This window comes from Lycium barbarum, chromosome 11 (assembly GCF_019175385.1).
Source record: "Lycium barbarum isolate Lr01 chromosome 11, ASM1917538v2, whole genome shotgun sequence".
NCBI lineage: Eukaryota > Viridiplantae > Streptophyta > Magnoliopsida > Solanales > Solanaceae > Lycium > Lycium barbarum.
In genome coordinates, this window is record NC_083347.1 from 56,802,239 (window position 1) to 56,810,962 (window position 8,724).

Genomic DNA, 8,724 nt, shown 5'->3' on the forward strand with positions numbered 1-8,724 from the left:
CATTTGGTTGTACAAGGAGCAACTTTCTTTCCTCCTAGCCTTTTCGGAATGTGATTGGTGTCATTTTTCTTTCCATATGGATTGACAAAGCGACACCTCCAAAATTACATTAAGGCACTCCAAGTTTCAATTGGGTTCCCCTTTACTATCTCATGCTCCCAATGATTTATAAGAATCCCTTTGAGGGGTGCTAGAAGCTAGCTCCACTTGCTTCTTTTCCGAGTAGTGGTAACATTCGAAGATCTCATCCAGCTTTTGTTCCCATTCGAAGTAGCTTCTTCATTAGATTTTGGACACAAGGTTGGCCACTCCACATTGGAAACACTAACTTTTGTTTTAAGAGTCTGCCTTTTCGGGTCAATCCACTCCTGAAACATTGATTTTCTTCTTCTTGTACCTACAAAACGAGCAAACAAGGTTAGTAATAAAATATCCTGACCAACAATGGTGTTTGCACTCGTTTGTGCTTGGCTAACACCAAGCGAATATTCTCACCCTCTTGCCTTTTACCACTCTAGATGTATCCCTTCAATTAGTGAACTACCAACTTGAATAAGTCTAAGAAAGCACCTTGTATCGGTTCGGAATGGAGTTTCTGAGACACCCAAGAAAAATGGACAAGTAAAAGCAACAGACAAGAGCCAAAGAGGTTTTCTACGAAATAAATAATAAAAGCTTGAAGGAATTGGCACAAAAAGAAATGGGATTTAAGAACTAGTTAACAACCGAGTAAGAACAATTACTAGTTGTTAATTAGCTAAGTCAATCAAAGAAATGAGTTAAAAGATAGATAAACCTTATCCAAACACTTAGGAAAATTTTGGGATGTTTTTGGTCCAACATTTAGAAAATTGGGAGCTGCTTGCAGCGTTTTATTAAAATGCATGTAACTTTTTCTACAGAGCTCCAGTTGATGAACTGTTTATTTCTTTGGAAAGTAGACTCGCTAAAATTGAATTTAGATAGGTTATGGATCTCATCACGCCTTATACACATTAAGATATACCCCCCTAAAGTTGGTCCAAAATCTGCCAACACTTAGAAAACTTTTTTAAGTGTTGAAGAGAACAACTCTTTGAATCTGAGGCCCACGCACCTGGAGGTGTGACTGGGCGTGACGTCAGGCGCGTCGCTGATGTGGCTGCTGATGTGGCGTGCTGAAGTGGAATTTTTTTTTTTTTGAAATTTTGGGCTGAATTTTTTCTTGATTTTCTTAGAGACTTGTCTTGAGCCCACACAAACACTTTTCAATCCTTTTACTTGAAGACTTTTGGATCAAACACTCCTTTTTACCTTCTTCTTCAAGATGAAGGTATGAAGATCTCTATGAACACCAAGAACACCCAAAACCAATCCTATGCCCAAATCAACTTATTTTTCTCTCAAAATTAGGATCTAAGTCCTCCTTGACTAGGACAACAAAACCCAATAACAATTAGCTCCAAATAAACTCAAAATCACTAAACCCACTTTGTGTTCTTCAAGCTTTGAAGATCCTTCAATGATGGAGCCTTCAAAACTCCTCCAAACAACTTGAAACTTTATATTTGGGGGTTATCCACTTCAACAAACTCATTTCTAACCTTAAATCCAACAAACAACAACAAAATTTGGGGGTTTTGATTTAGGATTTTTTTGACACTTTTTTTTCATTTTTTTAGAACCAAGGTTGAAGAATTGATGGAACAATTCTTCTACCAAGCTCTTGATAGCAAATGATATGATTCCGATTGGGAGAAATACAGAATCAAACAACAAATGTGAAAATTAAAGACAGTGAGAAATTAAGGGATGAGAATTAAAGAAAAGAGGATGAGAATGGAAGAAAGAAAGTATTGAATCAGCAATAATTGTGACTAATCAACATAAGACTTGATACCTATACCTATTAATCAACAATCAATATATGAATCTTAACCCAGGGAAGAAGAGAAACTTGAACTCATACATGAAATCCATTCCAAGATTATCTAAGAGAGGTTCAAAGCTAAGAGTAAGGGAATCCACCTACTAACCTAACACTAATATAAGCTAATCCTAGTTTAACCTAACTCCATATCGAGGCTTATGTTGGTTAAGCTAGGATTAGCTTATGTTAGTGTTAGGTTAGTCGGAGGATTCCCTTACTCTTAGCTTTGAAACTCTCTTTGGATAATCTTCAAATGCATTTCCATGTATGAGTTCAGGTTTCTCTTCTTCCTTGGGTTGAGATTATTGATTATTGATTAATAGGTGTAGGTATCAAGTTCTATGTTGATTAGTCACAATTATTGTTGATTCAATCCTTTCTTTTTTTCTATTCTCATCCCTTTTTCTTCAATTCTTATTCCTTTATTTCTCACTATCTTTAATTTTCACATTTGTTGTTTGATTCTGTATTTCTCCCGATTGGAAACCTGTCACCACCAATTTAGTAGGCAGTTCAAGCAGCGATTCAAACTTCTACTTTCGGTTCTTTGAATTGCAGTGCTCGTAGTTTGGGACATGGTTCCCAAGGTTCTTATACCTGGAGGTCATGGTGGTCACTCAGGTTATTCCAGCTCCTCTCAGCAGCTTGTGGCACACCGCGGGTGTTATGAGTACGGTGACTTAAGGAATTTCTCCAGGGAGTGTCCCAGACTTAGTCAGAGCGGCCCACACTCAGGTTCTAAAAATTCTGCTCCTAGGTCAGTGGCACTGCTGGCTAGAGGCGGTACGCAGAGTGGTATAGGTCGTTCTTCTAGTACAGGTGTCACAGAGATAGGTGGCAGTGGTGGTCGTGGACGTTCTCAGGCCAAGGATGGCCTCGCTCATTGCTATGCATTTCCAGGCAGACCAGAGGCAAAGGCTTCAGATGCAGTCATTATAGGTACTATTAGTTTGTCACCGGTTGGCCATGTCATTATTTGATCCAGGCTCTACATGTTCGATCCAGGCTCTACATTTTCCTATGTGTCTACTTATTTTATGTCGGGTTTGGATATGATGTGTGTGTTACTCGATTTTCCAATTAGTGTTTCTACTCCTGTTAGGGATTCCGTAGTGGTAGATGAGGTGTACCGATCTTGTCTTGTGACCTTGTCAGGATATGATACCTGGGTGGATTTGATGATTCTAGATATGGTAGATTTTGATATTATTCTTGGTATGAGTTGGTTGTCCCTTTATCATGCAATTTTGGACTATCATGCCAAGACAATCACCTTAGCTATGTCAGAAGTCCCTACGTTGGAGTGGAAGGGTGATACTAGTCGTGTGCCGAGGAAAGTGGCTTCGTTCCTTAAGGCTCATCGAATGGTTGAGTAAGGGTGTTTGGTGTATTTGGCCTATGTTAGGGATACTAATCCTAATACTCTTCTCCTTGAGTCAGTACCAGTAGTGAGGGAGAGTCATTATGCCCCTCTGAAATGGGTGGAACATAAGAGGTCCGAGACGGAACCTCATTCTGAGATTCACCCTTCTCAATATCTGCAGGCGGATCTCGTTCCGTTCTCCTTTCTACTACTGACTTGCCCTTCAGGGCGGCTGTTGCTTTTCTCTTCATAGGCATTGCTAAAATCATAACGCACAATGAGGAAAAAGAAAATCCTAATGACATAGCTGTATCGCACGATCTAAGATGAGGAAATAAGGTCAATAGTTCCTAAATGTCCCGCAGCCTCCTGTTTATAAGTGTGGTGCACTGCACATCAGAACAAGACTCTGCTAGACACGGCTTGCCGACAAACCTATGACAGAACTGCTCTGATAGCACTTTATCACGCCTCACCAAGGTTAGGGTGTGACAGCGAGTTTCCTGAGGTGTTTCCTACAGATCTTTCGGGTGTTCCACTGGATCGCCATATTAACTTAGAGTCGGGCACCAAGCCCAGTTCTATTCTGCTATATCGGATGGCGCCGCAGAATTGAAGGAGTTAAAGGGAGAGTTGCAAGACATTTTGAGCAAAGGATTTATTCGACTTAGTGTTTCTCCTTAGGGTGATCCGGTGTTTTTTGTGAAGAAGAAGGATGGGTCCATGAGGATGTACATCGATTATCGAAAGTTAAACAAAGTGACCATTAAGAACAAGTAACTCATTCCCCGGACTGATGATTTGCTTGATCAGCTTCAGGGTGCGGAAGTTTTTTTTTAAGATCGACATGAGGTCAGGTTATCACCAGTTGAAGATTAGGGCGGAGGATATCCCTAAGACCACATTCAAGACCCGTTATGATTATTATGAGTTTCTGGTTATGTCCCTTGGGTTGATCAATGCCCATCAGCCTTTATGGATTTGATGAACGGTGTTTTCAGACCGTACATAGACTCCTTTGTGATAGTTTTCATTGATGATATTCTGATATACTCTCATAGTAGAGTGGAGCACGAGCAGCATTGGAGGATTGTGCTTGAGATCTTGAAAGAGAAGAAGATTTATGCTAGATTCTCAAAGTTTGAGTTTTGGCTCGATTCTATGGCATTCTCGGTCATGTAGTGACAAAAGATGGGATGATGGTACATCTGAATAAGATTGATGCAGTTTGTTATTGGGTTAGGTCAACTTTAGATAGACTCAGAAGAATGTGCCTTTTCAGTGGTCTGAGAGTGCGAGGCGAGCTTTCCAAAAGCTCAAGATTTTGTTGACCACCACTCTGATTTTGGCACTTCTCATTGAGGGAGAGGGTTTTACCGTGTATTGTGATGCCTCATGGATTGGCCTTGGATGTGTTCTGATGCGGAAAGAGAAGGTGATAGCTTATGCTAAAGGTAGTTGAAAGTGCATGAGAAGAACTACCCCACTCATGACTTAGAGTTGGCATCGTAGTATTTGCATTTAAAATTTGGAGGCATTACATGTATGGTGTGCATTATGAAGTGTTTACTGATCATAAGAGTCTTCAGCACATTTTCAACCAGAATGATCTTAATTTGAGGCAATGGAGATGGTTGGACCTACTTAAGGATTATAATATGTCCATTCTTTATCATCCGGGCAAGGTCAATGTAGTGGCGGATGCCTTGAGTCAAAAGGCGGTGAGTATGGGTAGCCCAGCATGCCTACAGGTTGGGGAGCGACCTTTGGCCATGGAGGTTTAGGATTTGGCAAATAGTATGGTTAGACTTGATATTTCAAAACCTGGCAAGGTTCTGGCTTACGTGGAGGTACCATCTTCCTTATTAGAGCCCAACAGTATAATGATACTAAGGTGTGAATAATTCAAGAAAAGGTATTGAATGGAGAGGGAAGAGAGACGATTCTTGATGATAAAGGGGTTTTGAGGATCAAGGGTCGAGTATATGTTCCCCAGGTGGGGATTTAACTAGGTTGATTATGGAGGAGGCTCACGGCTCGAGATATTATATTCATTCGGAGCTACAAAGATGTATCGGGATTTGAAGCAACATTATTGGCGGTGTAGTATGAAAAGAGATATCGCAGGATTTGTGGCTAAGTGTTTGAACTGCCAACAAGAGAAGTAGAAGCACCAAAAGCTGGGTAGAATTACTCAGAGGATGCTTATACCCGAGTGGAAATAGGAGAGAATTGCCACGGACTTTGGGGAAATTTGATGATATTTTGGTCATTGTGGATCGTTGGACTAAGTCGGCTCATTTTATACCAGTTAAGACTACCTACAATTCAGAGAAGTTGGCCAGGATCTACATCGGAGAGGTAGTTCGTTTGCATGGTGTGCATATTTCTATCATATCGGATCGAGGCACACAGTTTACATCCCATTTTTCGTGTTCTATGCAGAAGGATTTGGGTACTGGAGTTGAGCTTAGTACGACATTTCATCCTAAGACGGATGGACAGCCCGAGCGTACTATTCAGGTCTTAAAGGATATGTTCCAAGCCTGTGTGATTGATTTTGATGGCCATTGCGATCAGTTTTTGCCTTTGGCAGAGTTTGCTTACAACAACAATTACCATTCAAGCATTGAGATTGCACCATTAGAGGCAGTTGGTTGGTTTGATGCTTGTGAGGCAAGGCCTTAGGGTGCAGACTTGCTTCGTGATTCTTTAGACAAGGTCAAGTTGATTCAGGAGAGGCTTCTGAAAACTCAAAGTAGATAGATGAGTTATACAGACCGGAAGGTTCAAGACTTAGAGTTCATGGTTGGTGAGCGGGTATTGATAAAGGTTTCACCTATGAATAGTGTGATGAGCTTTGGGAAGAAGGGCGAGTTGAGCCATAAGTACATTTGTAATGAACTGTTTGGTCATTATAGTGTTCTTAACCTTTTTACCCCTATTTACCCTTCTCTAAGCCTTAGGAGTATGATTTGGACCCGCGAGGATGGGTGGTACGGTTCCCGAGATGATCGGGCGGGGTTTATGATGACTTCTGTTAATTAGAGCTTTAAAGTGAAAAACATTTGACCAATAGTTAACTTTTGGGTAAACAAACCTTTTTCGGGAATCCATCAATTCCAAGAGGTCCGGATGGTTAATTGTGACTTGGTAGGATGTTCGGTTCAGTTTCCAAGGCACTTGGGAGCATTTTGAGTTATTGGTCGGAAAGTTGGTCTTTGGCCATTGGGTGTTGACTCGGTCAAATAGACCTCCTTTGGAAATTCTGGGACCACGAGTGAGTCTGTAGAGTGGTTTTATATGTTAATGCATGTTTGGTTTGTATCTGTGAGGTCTTGGGTGATTGTCGGATTTCAGGATTGGACTTGTGAAAAACCAGAATTTTCTGGTGTCTGGTGTCCGCTACCCGACCTAGTGGAACTGCTATAGTGGGCAATCGCTATTTGGTTGGGGCGCCACAGCGGATAGGAATTCGCTGTGATGGATGATCTGCAGCAAGCTGGGTCTCGCTAACGCGGGCCCGCTGTAGTGGACTCTTGACTGCTGCAACGGGATTATGTGTTCCAGAATCATTAAATGCTAGGATAAAACCCTTAAACCCCTATCATTTCATTCACTACTTTCTAAACATTCTTGAGGTAAATTGGAGAATTCTTGGTTAATTCTTCCTTGTGGTAAGTCTCCTAAACTAGCATTCATTATTTTAACCTTACTAAGCTTGAATCCATGCTAGAAATCCATTAGAATCTAAGAGGAAAAATGGGTTTTGATGATAACTTCTTGAAATGAGTTCTAATCTTTCTAAATGAAAATTGTTGAGGGGTTTGACTAATCTGATGATTTCATAGCTAATAGGCTTGAATATTCAATTTTTGTTGATTAATTTGAAGGTACCCCAATTGGTGGTTTTCACTTGAATCTCAAAATTGATCCATTCTTGAATTATTTTAGCAATTGATTAGTAGGATTGAGCTCCTTGAACGTTCAATTGCATATTTCACTTTTGAAATGACTGTTTTACCATTGTGGACCCGTTTCCCCCTTTCTCGATAGTTGAATTTGATTCGAAAGATAAGTATAGCAATACGGGTGTTAGTCTTCATTATTTCTAATCTAGAATTCGAATATGATTAGACTTTGAGTATTTGGAGGCGCTACGAAAGGGCAATGCTAAGGTGTGATTGTTCGTGGCTCCTGCTCGATTACTAGGTAGGTTACGGTTTACCTTATGGTTAGACTTCAGTTAGCGAGGCATATGTATAGTTAGTGATTGTTGGAGAAAGCATGTTACGCCTTCGGGTATAAAGTTGGGATGGATTACTTAGGTTGGTACTGTTTGATTGTGGCTTGTTGCCACGTGTGTGATACTATACTTGATGATTAGCCATTTATTCATGATTGCGAAGCCGTATCTCTCATTTGTTGAGTATTGACTTGTAAAGAGGAAGGAATTAATATTGATATTGTTATTGTGATAAGTGCAGAGTACGTGGCTGGATTGACTTCTTCCCCTCGAGACTGACTCCCGAGGCATTGCTGACAAGTATTAGGGTGAGCACATGGCTAGATCCGCAGCCTGGATGACACCTATCATCTAACTTGTCTTATTTACTTCTTCTGAGACAGCGTTTCATTTTGAGACTGTAAATTCTGACTTCTAGTTATGTAGTGGCTCTTGTACGATCTAGACAAGACTTTAGGATTGATGTAATATTTTTGCATTTATTTACTTATCGATTTCAGACTTGTTAGATATTTTATGTTGGTTGAGTTATTCTATTGTTGTTTGAATATGGATAAAGGGACGGGTTCGCCTATCAGCTGGGAAAAAAGTAGGTGCCCGCACGTTCCTTGATTTAGGACTTGACAACATTGGTCCGTTTGAGATTGTTCAGCACATTAGTGAGGTAGCCTATGAGTTAGATTTGCCTCTGTAACGACCCGATCAGTCGTTATAGCGCGAATGACACTTTTACAGCTGTTGACCCTTCCCTAGGTCATCCGACGGGTTTTAGAGTGACTTTTGGAGGTTTGAGCCTCAAAGTGGGATCCATTTTACCCGAAGTTGACTTTTGAGTAAATGGATCTTTTTCGGAATTTCGTCGATTTTGAGAGGTTTGGACAGTCATTTATGACTTGGTAGTCTGTTCGGTTCGGTTCCGAATGTACTTGGGAGCGTTTTGGAACTTGGCTTTAGGCCAGTGGGGTTGACTTTGTCACGACCCAACCCCGTAGGCCGTGACTGGTGCCCGAACTGGGCACCCGTATACCAACCTGTTACATATAACATCAAACTGAAACTACGACAATACGAAAACTTATGAAGGAACTCCAAAGTTCGTAACATCATCATATATATATAATTCCAGCTCACCGGTATCCTGAGGAGTAACAACTAATCATATCATGAAATAATACGCAAGCCGAAAAGGCTGCTACTAGAGACGAC